This window comes from Leptopilina boulardi, unplaced genomic scaffold (assembly GCF_019393585.1).
Source record: "Leptopilina boulardi isolate dan_hultmark-lab unplaced genomic scaffold, ZJU_Lbou_2.1 LbouV2_371, whole genome shotgun sequence".
In the NCBI taxonomy this organism is placed as follows: Eukaryota; Metazoa; Arthropoda; class Insecta; order Hymenoptera; family Figitidae; genus Leptopilina; species Leptopilina boulardi.
Window position 1 is genome coordinate 4,118,595 of NW_026137942.1, and position 16,871 is coordinate 4,135,465.

Genomic DNA, 16,871 nt, shown 5'->3' on the forward strand with positions numbered 1-16,871 from the left:
ATAAATAGAAAGGAGAAAATTTAATTAAGTCTCGAATTTTTTTCGATTTTAATAAACAAAAAAAATATTATTTAATCGAAATCTACTGACTTCGACAACAAACCAATAGTGTTTCTTTACATTTGTTGAGTTTAATTTTTCTTTTTATTTAACATAGTCGGACAAATTGACTTACCAATTCTTCCTCAAATATTGTTTTTAATTTCATAAAAAAAGCTTTCTTAACATTTTTATGACAAAAGAAAAATAAGACTTTAATATTAATTTATTAAAAATGAATCAAAAACGTTTCCTTCAACCTGGATGTCAGTAACGTGAAGAACGAGCGCCACTCAGCTGCTCGTTCGACGTTCGCTACGGTTCATTGGATTTTGCTCAACATAGGGCATATTCTTATTTGCAAAAAGGCGCGTTTATTTAAATTCACCTTTTACGAATGACAACATGCGCACTTGCTGATACGCTATTTACTATATAAGGAGCTGAATATTAGAACTCGATCTTCGCTCGGCTGGACTCCGTAGAGCCAGTCAAACGTTCGAAAAAGTGATAAAAATTCAAAATCAAAACTTTGAATTTTGAAAAATACAACATTATAGGAAATTAAAAGGCGCATCTTTTTTTCCTTTGAAATTTTTTTATAAAACGATTATTTTCGTTTCTAGAGCCCAAAAACAGAGGAATTTAAATGATTAAATTTAATTAAGTTTTAAAACATAAGTCATCGTATTTTCGTTAATTATTAATAAATTTAAATCAAATTTGATATAATAAAAACTTAAAAAATTGTTAATTGTTAAAAATTTTTTAACCACTTTACTGGCGAGACGTTAGCGCTCCTTGGCCCAGACTGGCAAAAACACCGAATTGATGTTCCCATTTAGACTAAATTTTTTAGAAGTATAGGTTAATTTTAATTACCACAAATAAATATTTCTATATTTTAGACATCAGGGAAGAAGAATATAATAACAATCCGTTTTTTAAAGTTATCAATGTTTTTTTAAAAGTTGAGGTCGGCAATTTTTAAGACTTTTCAAAAAATGGCGTTCCACTTTTACTTAATTCATATTCAAAAAAACTAAGATTATTCATTGAAAAATGATATTAATATATATAATAATAATAAAAATATTTTTAATATATTACATTTTATATATATATAATAATTTTTAAATAATAATAATTTATAATAATAATAAAATCCATCAAAAGCCATAAATGCGACTAAATTCAATTTATTTTAATAAAATGTGACTTCATCGACTTTTAAAAACATTTTTAAGATATATACGACTTGATTTCATCAGTGAATTTTATTGTCTAAACAAACCAATAGTTAACAGATAAGAGTTTTGTGTTTTTTTAATAATTTGAATACAATAAAAGTTTATGAATTAATAATGAAAAACTGTTTTATATACAAAGTAAGACTAATAAAATATATACATGTGTTACGTAATGTAACACAAATAATATTTTATAAATTTTTATAACAAATAATAATAATTTTAAATTTTATATTTCAAACTAAAATTATAGTTATAAAAATTTAATTACAATTTTAAGCCTGGATTCTCATCCAATAGCTTGGGAATTAATTTTGGTTATTTAATCTCTATTGAATTTTCTTATAGAAATTGAAAAAATAAAAGGAATACATAAAATAAGGAGTAAAATTTGTTAGTCACAACTATATAAAGTGATATTAACAAATTTAGGAAACAAAGGTTGAAATAATAAGGAAACACATATGTGAAAATAATACAATTTTAAAGAATAACCGCCAGCTTTAATACGGCAGTATTCTTTGGAATTGGGAAATTGTGAAAAGTTTTAAATAGTGAAAGAAGTTTTTCAAAAAGAAATAAGATAAAGATAAAAAATATAATTTTAAAACTTACTTTTTATTTATCAAAGATAATTTTCCCTGAAGATGCAAAAATATTAGATAGTTCGTCCTTCCTTGATATTTTATTATTCAATAACAAACGTGGAAAACGCACTGAACTTTTAAGAATAAAATAACTTTTTAAAATTTGATTTGAGTACGAATTTTTATTTTGAAAATAACTTTTGAATGTAGAAATGTAAATCTTTGAATGACTTTTTGTATGAATGTAAATCTTTGAATGACTTTTGAATGAATGTAGAATTTTGAAAGAACTTTTGAATGAATGTAAAATTTTGAAAGAACTCTTATATGTTTAATTGTAGAAATGTAAATCTTTTTGTGACTGTTGAATGAATGTAAAATTTTTGAATGACTTTTTGTATGAATATAAAATTTTTGAATGAACTTTTTGTATGAATATAAAATTTTTGAAAATGAGCTGCTGACTTACGCAAACATGCGTTTTTAAGGGTCTATCCCCACTCAAAATTTAGACTTTTTGTGGATTGTCCCCTAAAGAAACAGATTTCCAAAAAGTAGGGATAAAATCTCAAAGAAGGAGAGATCTTTTATATTTTGCATCTTTTTACAATTAGATTAATTTTTTGTTATAAACAATAATAATTTTTATTATAATTTGTTATTAACAAGTATTATTTGACTTAATTTACATAACCCTTTTTAAATTTTGGTTCTACGACGATTTTTTAAGAATAATTCATTTTTTAGATTTAATTTATTTATAATTTTCTATAATTATTGTTAATTTTAACTAATTTGTATAATAACTTAACCTAACCTACAAATTATAGTTATAATTATTTAAAATTTTAAATTATTTATAATTATTTATTGTTAAATATCAATATAATTTAATTATGGTTAAATTGTATTAAATTTTAATTGTTTATTTATTAATTTTATATTTTTTATAATTTTTATTATTAATTTTACTTATATTAATAATTTTAAACAATAATTAATTATAAATTTTGACAATTATTAGTTTTTATTAAAATTTAATATAAATTGTTGAAAAATAACATTTTAATTATTTATTAATAATAATAATGAAATTAATTATTAAAGTTAATTGTTATTAAAAATTTATATGTGTGTGAATTTTAGTATAATATATATTTTCGGAACCTAGACAAATTTTATTACAAACAGAAGGAAATCTTGGCGACAGGGACTCTCGGACCTGTCGTAAGAAAAACGAAAATGAAAGGAAAAGGACCCCAGCGGTCGACATCTGGAGGATGCACTTGTAGAGTTCGAAAAGATTTTTATGGTTGTATTTTATAATTTTATTGCTTACGGATGTTTCAGTTTCTTAGATTTTTGGAAAAAGTGCATTCTGGTAAATGTTGACCACTAAGGTTTCACGTTTCATTATCTGCTTAAAAAGGCAACAAGAGAAAAAACAGATACATTATGAGTCCATGAGTACAAGAAAGAACATGATTTTTTAAATAAACAGATGTTGTTTTTCTTTAAGAAGATAAGAAACGTGGGAGAGAAAAAAAAATTAAATATAGAGAAAAAATAAGATTGAAAAATGACCAGATGTAACACATGCAATATATTGAAAGTATTATTATATAGTCTTTATAGTTAATATAGCAAAATTTGTATGATCAACAGTAATGTGTTATGCATAAAATTATAAAATTAACCCGGTAATTCATTAAAATATCCAATAACATATAAATCGGGCGTCGCACTTCAAACACAGTTTTATTTTCATTAGAAAATTTTAATTGTATACTGAGAAAATGTACGTAAATAAGCATAATGAAAGAAAGGGATGTAACATTTTTTAATATACGTCTCATTTTAGAAGTTTTTCAGAAACTGACGAAAGTCCTTTAGAAAAGAGAGAGAATTTTTTTGGGGTGGAGTGTTTGTTTGTGGGTGTGTTCAAAAAATTAAAATTTTATGTGGGAGTGAGTGTCATAATAATAACATGTGTTGATTGTCAGAGAGCCTCGAAGGCGAGAAAGAAATACCTAAACAGGGTAAACGCCAAGTGCCCTGTGGAGTGTTCATAAAACGGGGATGAAACCTGAAAAGGAAATTCTGAATAACCTCCTTTTGTTTGGTAATATAGAAAATATCTGATTTCTAATTTACGAGAGTTGTATCAATATTTTGTAAAACGTTAATAGGTTTTGTACGTCAGTTCGTTGATTAATTATATTTGAACTATTTGCAATATGAGTCCTTTCTAGAATCATTCTCTTTCTGTAAATATCAAATTGAGCAATGATTTTTGTGTCATAGTAATTAATTTGATGGTCTTCATTCCATTTATGTTTCGTTAAAGCAGTCCATTTGTCCGGTTTTTTGTAAATGTCATTTTTATGTTCCTTAATTCTTGATTTTAAATATCTTTTTGTTGTGTCTATGTAAACTAAGTAACAATCTGAGCTACTTTTATTTGATTTTCAATTGATATTTGGTCTTTTCTTGATTGGAATAGACTTGACAAATCATTTTTGTTACGGTGTGCTGTAATAATATTATATGGTTTAAGGATTGCCAAGAGTTTTTCAGATAACTCATAAATGTAGGGAAGAGCAATATATTTATATTCAATTTCATTCTTGTCTTCTGTGTTGTGGTTTTTTGTACTTGCTTGTGGTAAGACGTAGATGACATTTTTACGCTTAAGTGTAGATAATCTTTTTTGATCGTTATTTTCAGTAAATCTTTGGGACAATTGTTATTCATAAGATTATTTTTTATTTTATTAATATTTTCATTATGAAATTTTTTATAAGATGTTAATCGGTTTTTGGTACCAATTCGTTATCAATTTGTTATTTTCTTTAATAATATACATAGTTGTGTCTAAGAAATTAATTTTATTATTAACCACTTTTTCTAATGTGAATTGCAACTGTTAAATGTGTTTAAAATTGTGTCAGTGTGGTTATGTGGTACAGCCGTAAAAACGTCATCAACAAATCTGAAATAAAATGGTAATTGAAAGGGTAGTTTTGCTATCGCGTTTTTTTCCAAGTCATGAATGACAAGGTCAGATACAATTAGAGAGAGAAGACCCCATTGGGAAGCCAGATTTTTGTCTATATAAAGCCCCTTTAAAATTGAAAGATGGGTTACTTCTACATGCTCTTAACCCATTTCTAAATTGTGTTAAAGGAATATTCGTTTTCTTTTTAATTTCATAAAATCTATGAATAATTGCCGCCTGAGCCAAGCCAATATGAACATTCGTAAATAAGGTTAGACAAACTTCCTTTTTATTAGTTTAATTATTTATAGAAGTTATTACCTGGCGAAGCTGGGTTCAAGACCGCCAGAGGTCCAGCAAAAAATACTTACAAATTCAATAGCAACGATAAAACAGGCGCCAGTTGAGTAAAGGTCGACGGTAAAATTTATTAATTTAATTAATATAAAATATCTCAAGTGGGGGGATAAATTGGCGAACCCTTAATAAAAAGATATATTGAGTGTCGACATAAGTGGTATATTTTCTTGATCCGCTTACATTACGCGTTCCACACACTAGCGAAATGGCCAATTCTTCCTTCAAAGTCACACTACAATATATATCGATGGCTGGGTGTAAAAACCTGATACATCGAATTGGCGTTGAAAAACATGATACGTCGGATTAGCGTTTAGTTGGAAAACATGATACATCGTCGTTTGATTTGAAGAACATGACACGTCGAAAACGAAATTTTTCTTTTGAAATTTCTGTTGGTACCACTGACCGCGAAATTTAAAATGGTTTGTTATATATTACATTTTTTAAGAATATATGATGATATTAAAATAATGGAAGTAAAATCTTGCACTATACACATATAATTTTGAATATTTTACTTGAAATTCGTTTTAAATTAACGGGATTACAATACTGTATTTAAATGGTCGTCTGTATTATTAATTACTTTTATTATTATTATTATTACTTTACAGGTAAATCCTCCAGGAAATGAATAATTGGAGGGTTTACTAGAAAAAATTTACCTAAGTTAATTTAAATTATTTAATAATTGTTTTAAAAAATATACTTTACTTACTCTCCATGATTGACTCTTTAAACAAATATTTAAACAACACCAATTGTAACAGAATATTTACAATATAAATATTTATAATAAAATAGAATTATTTATAAAATCGCAGATTTTATCAATCTAAATATAAACTTTATAAAAAGCTATTTATCCTAATTTTTCTTTGAACTGACATATTATGAAGCAAAATCATTTGTTTCATAAAACAGTTTCTAAGATTTGACACCTTTTTAATTTCACAGTCAGTGGTACCAACAGAAATTTGAAAAAAAAATTTCGTTTTCGACGTGTCATGTTCTTTAAATCAAACGACGATGTATCATGTTTTTACACCCAGCCATCGATATTTGTCGACATAAAACTTTCACAAACAATATTATTAATACCGTTCAATCCAAAATTTTCTTGTAACACACCGCGAAACTTTTAAACGGAAAGTAAAGCGAAGTTCAAAATGTACAGTTTGTCCAAAAATTTTAACTGGTTAAAATTTGAATTTTGTTCTTTCAAAATATCAACCGTAGGTCTCTTTCATCATTTAGATCCTTAAAAGGATCAACTTGCTCAAGTTAGGTAGGTTTATTTTATTAAATAAAATAAGACACTGATTTTAATTTAGAAAATCAAAAGTTTTGAGTCTTGTTTAAATACGCTTTATCTATACTTATTTCAAATATTCTTAATTTATAGTCTTTTTTCGACGAATATAAATTAATTATAAATTAGGTTTTCAATTGAACTTTACGAGTTTATTCTTTTGTAAAATTCACGTTGATTGCTCGCCAAAATCTTCAGTCCTTCTTTCTAAATTTTTGTTTTTATAGTCAGTTTTCCACTCTTAATCTTGGTTACTTTTCCCTTTCTATCAGAAATTTTCCCAATCATATTCCTATTTTCAAGTTCAATCCCGCCCTCGCTAATTGAGTGGTCTATTTTTTAGAAGACCGTTGCAACCGTTCGTAACTGTCATAATTTTTTATATGGCACACCTGCACAAAATAAGCACTTAAAATTGCGTATTTTGTTAAATTTATGATCTAAAATTAGTTTTACTTCATTTTTTACTTAGATAACCGTCATTTAACGACTTAATTTACGCATCAATTTTAACTTGTTTACTCTTTTTTCCCTTTTATGTATTGATTTCCTTAATTTAGTATTTTATTTTCTTTTCTCAAAATTTTCCATGTTTATAATATAAAATTTTTACGTGTTATTTAAATATATATGTTCATTTTAATTATTTATATTAATTTTTCTTAATTTTCAAAAAACCTAAATTTAAGCTTAAATTTACTGCTTTTAATTTTAATTATTTAACCTTTAATCAAGACTCAATTCTCTGCAGCAATAATTACTAGTACTCGTATTCACCTAGAACAATTTTCTAGCAAAAAGGGGAAACTGCAAAAAAACCCTTTTTGGAGTACTTTCTATGTTACTTAATTTGTTTGATTCAAAATAAAATCTTCATATCAAAACAATTAAAGAATTGTTTCTCTAATTTTACTTTCAATAAAATTGCATTTATTCTTCCATTCTTTTTTTTTTATTATTAAATAGTCGACTAATTCTCTATCAACTTCTTGCATTAAATCAAATTTAAATTTCTTATTTAGAGCGCAAACTCATCAGTTATTACAGCACTTAGTTACAGTGATCAGGGCAACTTAGCCTAAAACTTTGGGCCTGAACATAAATGATCCGTCACTGTTACAATACAAATGTGGTCAATGGTCGACCTGTTGCTTCTTCCCCAATTCTTTGGGTCATGACAAGTTTAGGACCGAGCCCAAAATTATTAAACCAGGCCCATTAGTGCTGATATAAAATATTTAATAATTTATTAAATATATGTATAAGGACACAACAAATACCTCTTGTTACAAAAAAAACCGCATCCAACGATACAAAAGTATAATTATCCGGTATAGTTGAAGCTCTCTGACAATTAACACGTGTTATCAATATGACACTTACTCCTACATAAAATTTTAATTTTTTGAACACACCCACAAACAAACACTCCACCCCAAAAAAATTCTCTTTCTTTTCTAAAGGAATTTCGTCAGATTCTGAAAAACTTCTCAAATCAGAAAAATATTTAAAAAATCTTACATCCCTTTCTTTCATTATTATGTTTTATTTATATTTACTAGGGGGCTACGCCCCCTGCGCGCTTCGCGCGCCAACCCCATCCCCCCTCCTCTCTTCCCCCACCCCAAATTTAAAGGTTAAGATCGTTTCAAGACTTTGAATATAGCCGTAAGTCCCCCCTCCCTTTTCTTCTACCCCCCTTCTCTTGACTTGCGGCTATATTCAGAGTCTTGGAACAGCGGCTTCGCGCTCCAACCCCCATCCCCCTCCTCTCTTCCCTCCTTTTCCCCTCCCCCACCCTAAATTTAAAGGTTAAGATCGTTTCAAGACTCTGAATATAGCCGCAAGTCCCCCCCCTCCCTTCTCTCCTAACCCCCTTCTCTTGACTTGCGGCTATATTCAGAGTTTTGGAACAGCGGCGGCATTGGCGGCGATATCTTTTTGTAATATAGGTAGATATATATATTTATATATATATATATATATGTTTTATTGGATATTTTAATGAATTACCAATAAGGTAAGTTTTTAATTTTATGCATAACACATTACTGTTGGTCATACAAATTTTGATATATTAACTATAAAGACTATACAATATAATGAATATATTTTATTAGTCTTATTCTGTATATAAAACAGTTTTTCATTATTAATTCATAAACTTTTATTGTATTCAAAATTGTTAAAAAAACACAAAACTCTTATTTGGTAACAATTAGTTTGTTTAGACAATAAAATTTACTGATGAAAGTTCACATTAAAACCGAAACGTTTGAAATAATAATTATTATTATAAATCTATATTAATAAAATCAGACATAAAAAAATTTGTGTCTGAAAATTATTTACCTTTAAAATGAATAATTTATTTTAAATTTGAAATGATTCATTTCTTAATAGATTGTTTCTAAACTTTTTATACTTTGGTATGCAAATGCTATTTAGTCACATAATATTTTTATTATTAATATATATATATATGTTAATATCATTTTTTAATGAATAATCTGAGTTTTATTGAATATGAATTAAGTAAAAGTGGAGCGCCATTTATTGAAAAGTATTAAAAATTGCCAATTTCAACGTCAAAAAAAATTGATAATCTCAAACAACCAAATTGTTATTGTCATATTCTTGCTCACTGATGTCTAAAAAATAGAAATATTAATTTGTGGTAATTAAAATTAATGTATAATTTTAAAAAAATTTAGTCTAAATAGAAACGCCAATTCGGTGTTTTCACCAGTCTAGGCCAGGCAGCGTGGAACGACAATTGGAACGCCCCGCCAGTGAAGTAGTTAATAAAAATTTAGACCAGTTGATAATAACGTTTTCTTACTTTCAAAGACAAAAAGTCTGCGGAGAACTTTGTAGTTTAGGAAACTTCCAGTGAGACATTTGTTTATTACTATATAAGGAATTTTTCTGTAAAACATTAAACTAATTTACTAAAAACTTTTTAAGTTATTCAAGTTTTAAGAAATCGCGGTTGTCGCGCATGTAAGTCCTAACGCTACTCGCATTGACAGCTGTTTTTTGTATATTCTGCATATGTTAGGTTAAAGTGCTTAATTGGTGAATGTGTACATTCACCTAATCGTTTTGATTAAAGTAAAAAATCAATATTACTTACACATTAACCAAAATCATTTTGGTCAAAGTAAAACTCAGTATTATGTTTTTGCTACAGACGAAATATGTATTTATTTATTTTTGCATGGACCACTGCCATGCTATTTTGAATTACATAATAGATCTTCCTGCTTGCAACTGCATCTTTTCGTGTCACATTTGCCTTTGCAAAAGCACATTCAATTTTTGCTGAAAAAATAAAACTTGTTAATAAAAAATTTTAAAAAGAAATATTAAAGAAAAATGAAAAATTAATATTCTTACCTCCTGACGATGACCAAGGCTTGAGAAATTTAAGAGCTCGAAAGACAGTTGTGTCTTTAAAAAATGTTTTCAACTATTCCGAGCAATGCCATTCCCAAATGTAACATATTTCTCCCCGCATTCACATCCCTGTTCCATGAAATTTGACACATGTCACATCGAGCGGTCCTATTACGAAGAGTATTCATTTTTTTATTGCAGCAACTACACATTTTCGTTGTATTAAATTCGTCGACAAAGATTACTTGTAACTTTTTCGGTCTAAGAACCTTTGCCTTTTGTACAATACGACGAACTACGTGTCGAAGTGATATCCTCACATGGCCTTTCATGTACGGAGAAATATCTGGTTGTCCCAGAACAATAAGGTTCTTCGGAAACATTTCCCACAAATAAATTTGTGCTTTTCCTGAAATAATGAAATTAACTTTTTAAAATATGATTTTCATTATTATTTTAATTATCATTATTATTTTTCTTTTTTGTTAACAATTATTGAGCATATATAAAGCTTTATTATAAAATTATTATTTACAGGTAATTGAGTTAGATATATTTCTATTATTACTTAAATTACAAGAATAAGATTATCTTTAATATTTACTTACATTTTGAGCTTCTGCATTTTGTATCACAGTTATTTTTTGAAGATGGCCGTTTTCTGCCACAATAAAATATATTACTTCACGAAAGTTGTCATCGCATGAAATGTCCATTTTACTAATATTTTTGGATTGCAGTTCTGGTCCACTATAAAGAAAATTTAATTCTTCTGGTGTAGCAACAATTTCTTCGGAAGTAGATGGATTGCTACCGTCGTCAACTACGTACAGTGTGACCTTATTAATTAAATCTACCAAATTTTCTTCGAATTGAATTTTGTTTATTACATCGTCAGAAAGATTCGATGTCCTTAAACCTAATTTCATTTGCGACTCAAATAATGCTTCGTATAGAGTTTATTTAATTCCTTCACGAAACGAGCGGTTTTTCAACATTCGAACAAATTTTAATTCATTAGACCATTTTGTAATTTTTTTGAGTTCATCAAAGTAGCAAGAATTTTCTCCACATCCTGATTTGCCAGCTTAACAGGAACCTGACTTTGTGAATGTCGCGGTTTACCGCGCACTATTTTTATGCCGTCTCAAAGATTAGTTAATTCGGTAATCGCATTATTCACGAACTCTCTTCCGTTGTCACTATGTAGTATGGATGGTGCCCTAAAGATGGTAAATATTTCCATAATGTTGCTACCTACCTACCGATATCCGTTTTCAGGGAACCTAATATCACAAACTTTGTAACAAGGTCTTGATAGTTTAAGATAAATCTATATTCACCGTTCGCTTGCGTTTTTAAATCTATTAAATCAATTTGACATCTAGAATTAAACTCCGAAGCAAGTAAGGGTTTCACGACCAAACCTTTCCTTTTGTTTTTGGACTTTTTTTGGCAAGGTTCGTAGAAACTTAAATATAGCATAATCATTTTACTTGTCACATTCGCTAACTTTTCATTTAGTTCTTTAACTATTTTATAGCGTCCCCCTGCCCGAAATTTAAATGTGCTGCATTAATAATGGCTAGTAAAATAAATAAAACTGTCTTATTGTTACATTATTCATTTAACTTTAATAAATAGTTTTTTTCTTTTAGAATGTTTTTGTTTTGATTTAAAATCGTGCTAAATTTTTTCAAACGACTTATTTAAAAAATCCTTTCTTCCGGACTTAAATATTTAAGTAAGACTGTGACATCATCAATTTTTGCTTTGCTTATTCCAGAAGAATGTGCAGATGGCGTTTTTACTAAATTATTAAAATCAATTTCTGAACTTACAATATAATTGTTTGGTTGTTCATTATAATCTCGATACACACTTAGATGATTTTTTGGAAAATAACCGATTTTAACAGTATCCCTAATGTTAAAATTTTTAGGAATATTACATTTCTTTGGAATTAATGTTTCAAATATGTGTACAGTAATGCCACTATGTTAAATTATCATAAAGGGTGGATTGCTCGCGCTTTATATAAGTTGAAAGTAATCTTCGTCAGTCTCAATAACTTGCATTTTTTCTCTTTTTTTGACCGTAAAGTGCAAAATTTCGGTCACAAGAGCAATAACTGTGACCTCTAACAGGATACAAATGATGTATTTCAATTTGCAATTTTTCAGGTAACAATGCCAGAAAACAAGAAAGTAAATAATTTTTATTTTGTCCACCGTAATTGTCGGAAAATAAATAAATTTTATCACTGCACCTCCCTCTCCTTTTCTTAACCATTTATTATCTACATCGTCAATAAATGCGTCATAAAAGCGTCACCTCTGCTTCAAACTCACTCGTTATTCTTCCATCAGTATGAATCTCTGCTCTAGTGACTTTGTAAATTTCTCTAATATAGCGTGCATCCTACCTCTTATCCCTAACTCCCAAATTTTTCCAACACCCCGAACAGCATTTATACAAAAGCATTGTAATTATTGTGGATTGTTTAAAGGTAATAAGAAAACCTAAAAAATAATTCCCTTTATATATTCTGAGGTTAAGAATCACTTCATTATTATGATTCAAAATATAGAATTTCAGAATTCTAACAAATAACAATAAAATGTTTTAATTTTTTATTACTTTTTAAAAATTTTTTTTTAATTTTAATTTTTTATAATATTTTAATTTTAATACATGAAATCTATAATCAAGTATTGTAATAATTATGACATAGTATCACATACTATAAATTAGTATAAAGTCAGGATATTCCCTTCCGAAATACTTAATAATATCAATTATGTTTAAAGGTAATTACCTAAAAAAAGTTCCACTTTTATATTTGGAGCTTAATAGTTGCATCATTATCCTGCTTCGAAATATAGAAATTCAGAATTCCAACAGATTATAAAATTTAAAAACTTCAATTCAATACTGTAATAATGAAGACATACTATTACATACTACTTTGGCATGTAGCAACTAAAGTAATTCTAAAACTAAATATAAACGAAGGTAAAGCAATATGAGCGCAAGTTCTAAGAGTACGAGCACCTGATTTGCAGATACAATAGTACCCTTGAATTGGTTCTGCATTGTCGTCGTGCTCATTATCTTCATTTGAGATGTAAGCAATCCAGAGCTGATATTTTGTTCTGTTTTGAAATCTGGAGTATAGTCGAACTCTGATAAGTCCTGGCTGAGGTATTCCGTTACGATTTAACTCGTTTACTACTTTTAATTGAAATTCTTCTTGTTGTTCTCGTTGCAACTTGTCTTGTATATATGATGGAGCTAAATGTACCTGGTATACACCGACAGTTAAATCTCGGAGAAAATCCAAGGTTAACCCTAGACAGCACAACATAGCTGACTCATACGTAGAAGCACATCTGGGGTAGAAAATAACCCCAAAATTGTTTTGTTGCTAGAATGTTCATATTTAACGCAAAATAACTTTATTACATGTCATTTTCTTCGTTTTTTTAAAAGAAAGAAGGTAGCGTTTTTTGTTTTTTGATAGGATCAAAAATATGGATAAAAAATTACGAAAACCACAACAAAAAACACAAAATCTGCAAAAAATACTGAAATTTGAATTTTTTCTGGGGTAGTTTTCTACCCCAGATGTGCTTTCTAGGGTTAAACGTGAAAAGTGTAAAACTGCATCGGAATTTAAAAGGATTCATCTTTGCCCACCTCTTCAATGCAGATTCTGTAACTCAACTATCTGTTGAAGAACATTTACTTCACGAGCTTGTGCAAGCATTTCTCTTGTCTTTTAGACGTTTGCTCCGTTAATATGAATCACAGGGTGGAATCGATTAATAATGGCTCCTGCAATTCTATAAAAGTCATCCAAATGGATGGCATGTTGCAGTAAGGTAGTCTTTTTTAGAAATGAAAACATTGTTGTTATATGTCTATTTCTGACCTCATTAATCCACCTTGTTTTTGTGATTAAACGTGCAGCATTGGCCTCTTAAGTAGAGAATTGACGCCTTCCACGCTCAAGTAATGCAGGCATGTGCCACGAGATTCCCAATTCCTGTAACCATAAAGTTGCATCGCGATAGCCTCTGTCTACAATCAGAATCGATTCTTCTTCAAACCATTCTCTCATAGCTCTCGCATCTCGATCAAACTCATTTCGAAGCATTGCGGCATCATTGTTTGGAGAATCAGAAAAGTAGGGACCCTGAATGTTTAATATGTACCCATCAGGTGCAACCAACGAAGCAGGTTTAAATAAATGTTTCCATTTATGTAAACAGTAAGATTGTCGTAGAGTACGAAAGCTCCTGCTTTTGTCAATAGTACTGTACGTCCCGTCTTTGTAGGCAATAACTCGGGGAATCTCAGGTTGCGGATTGTACAATTCATTGTGAAAGGCTGAAACGTGACGTTCTATGTAACCTTCTTTTGTGATTGCGGCAAATACAATATTTTCAGGGACAATTCTAATCATCAAAGACTACCTAACAGTTGCCACTGCAATACTGACTGCTTGTCTGTTGGGGTAGTTAAACATTATTTTTAGGAAATCATCAGGTAGGCCTTGTCTCGTTTTACATAAAAACGTTAAAAGATCTTTTCTACCTACGTACCTGTATCGACCTGGATGTGGAACTGGTTCAAGGAAAGTTAATAATTCTTTAAACTGATCTTTTGTAAGTGGAGCTAAGTGACAAAATTCGTCATCCATAAAATTATCTTCGTGTTCATACTTTTTATTTTGTAATATGCAGTAACGCAGTCCCTCAAAAAACATCTGGATTTGTTGACCTGGTAAAATGTATGGTCTCAGAATCGAACGTAAACCATTTATTAACGGTTCAAAAAAAGTCTCTATCATTTAAGTGATGAGGGCATGTTCTTACGTCTGGAGGAATGTAAATGTTTCTTATAACAAAAACATTAATTCTGCACTCCAGTGACAATCTGTGGACATTGTTTGGGGCATTACAGATGACACAAGTGCGATTTCCAGTTTGAGTTATTACATTTAGCCTCAAGCAAGAGGCGTCATTTTCGATTAAAACTAATTCTTCTTGAATCAAGTAATGGCAATTTATACATATTCTTGTGAAATGATAAACGGAACAAGGACATCGACAAAAAGGAAATGTGACAAAAACGATATTTTTTTAACTTTAAACAACGAATTTCAAAAACTTATTAACTAACACTGGTTTACCTTAAAGTTAAGCAGTATAAAACTAAAATCCGAACGGATTTTTTGTGCTGAACACGAATCCGGGGTCGAAAACTTTCCATCACGTCACGTTTTCGAGAAAATAGGGGTTAAAACCCCTAAAAACAGGGTTGTTGGCCATTTTTGAAAAATTATACAGCGAAAACCTGACGTGGTACAAACTTTGCTGATATCAGAAATTAAAGGTTGGTTCATGCCCTTTCAAACGAGCCCTATTCGAAATTGATCGCACTCACCCTTAGAGCAGGGGATGTGTTTTTGTCTAGGGGTGCACGAAAAAAATGTAAACATAACATAAAAATTTAAAATGGATAACAATTTAATAAATCATGATAGTTAAGGGGTTTTCGGGGTTGCTGATTACGAATCTGAAGTCAGATTTCAAAAATTCAAAATGGCGGATCCAATGTGGCGGATGTCAGAATAAAAATTTGATCCAATTCACTTGAAAATGGTCACTCGGTTGTTTTTGGGGTCGCTGATAACGAAACTGAAGTCAGATTTCAAAATTCAAACTTAAATTATTAATTTTTTAAATCTATAAAATACATTTTCTTTAGTGTTCTGCATCCATTTTTTAAAAATAAAATTAAATAATAAATAAAATTAAAATTCGATGAAAATAAAAAAAAATATTCTGAAATAAAAATTTGTTATTTTTCAAAATTTAATTTTGTTCTCCTTGACCTGCCCATGTGTGTATTTCCACAATCGAATCTCTTAAACAGAAAAAATTATTGTTAAATTTATTTCTCTAATTTCAAATAGCTTGTCACCAGACAAAAAAAATTAGAGAAGAAACCTAAACGACTGTAAATAATCTGACTTTTCTGCCCTTCTATCAACTACATTAGAATTATAAATCTTTTGATTCATTAATTGTAAATGAGCCATTAAAATTTGCATTGTTGTTGCAGTTTTATTTCGAGCTTTTAATGCTTATCTGACAACCAAAATTGAATTAGGAGTATCGTCCGCCAAACGATTTCTTTTACTAGTTTTTGTTTTTTTGAGCACGGAAAATGATCTTTCAGCCTTAGCACTTAAATGGGGAAGCGCCCTCACTAAATTCAGAATTTTTGATAAATTCGAAAATTTTAAACTGACATCACCTGTTGCAGAAAGACAAATCTTGATACACATATCATCGAAAGATAATTTAGATAATTTTTCTTCTTCATCAGAAGGGAAATCATACACATTTTGCCATTTTTTTGTAACTTAATCATATCCAGTTGAACATTCAAATCACTTACAAGTTTTAAAACTTTTTGAATCGTTACGTCCCTGTCACCTTTAGGAAATTCTTCTGCTTTGAAAACTGTAACGCAAAATAGAAACTTATCATCGAAAGGCAATCGATAGATTATTTTGTAACTTGCTATCACGTAAATTCTAAAACGTTCTTTAAAAAATCGTCAATCTAACTGACTGAAAAAATATTGTAGGTGTTTGAAGAAATCCACTTTTTATATATTTTTTTCAAAATCTAAAATAAGAAACCGGCTGATTAAGGCTGAAGTTCCTGTATCAAAGTTTCTCGCTTTTAAAACGTGGCATTAAAAGAATTAAAGATATTTAGTGTCAATTTTAATACAAGAAAATACGCTAAAATTAACGGGTCCTGCATCAACTCTCGTAAATTTTTAGCCTTTTGAGTATTGGCATCCGATTCGACAAGCATGAGAAATTGGATGATGTATTCCCA

At 29.0% G+C, this 16,871-nt stretch overlaps 1 protein-coding gene across 1 annotated transcript in view; it reads left to right on the forward strand.

The window, feature by feature from the left end:
• The window catches only part of LOC127287594 (zinc finger protein ztf-16), a 39,951-nt gene that overhangs the window by 8,889 nt on the left and 14,191 nt on the right, over positions 1-16,871 (forward strand). The gene's annotated exons all lie outside the window — the stretch shown is intronic.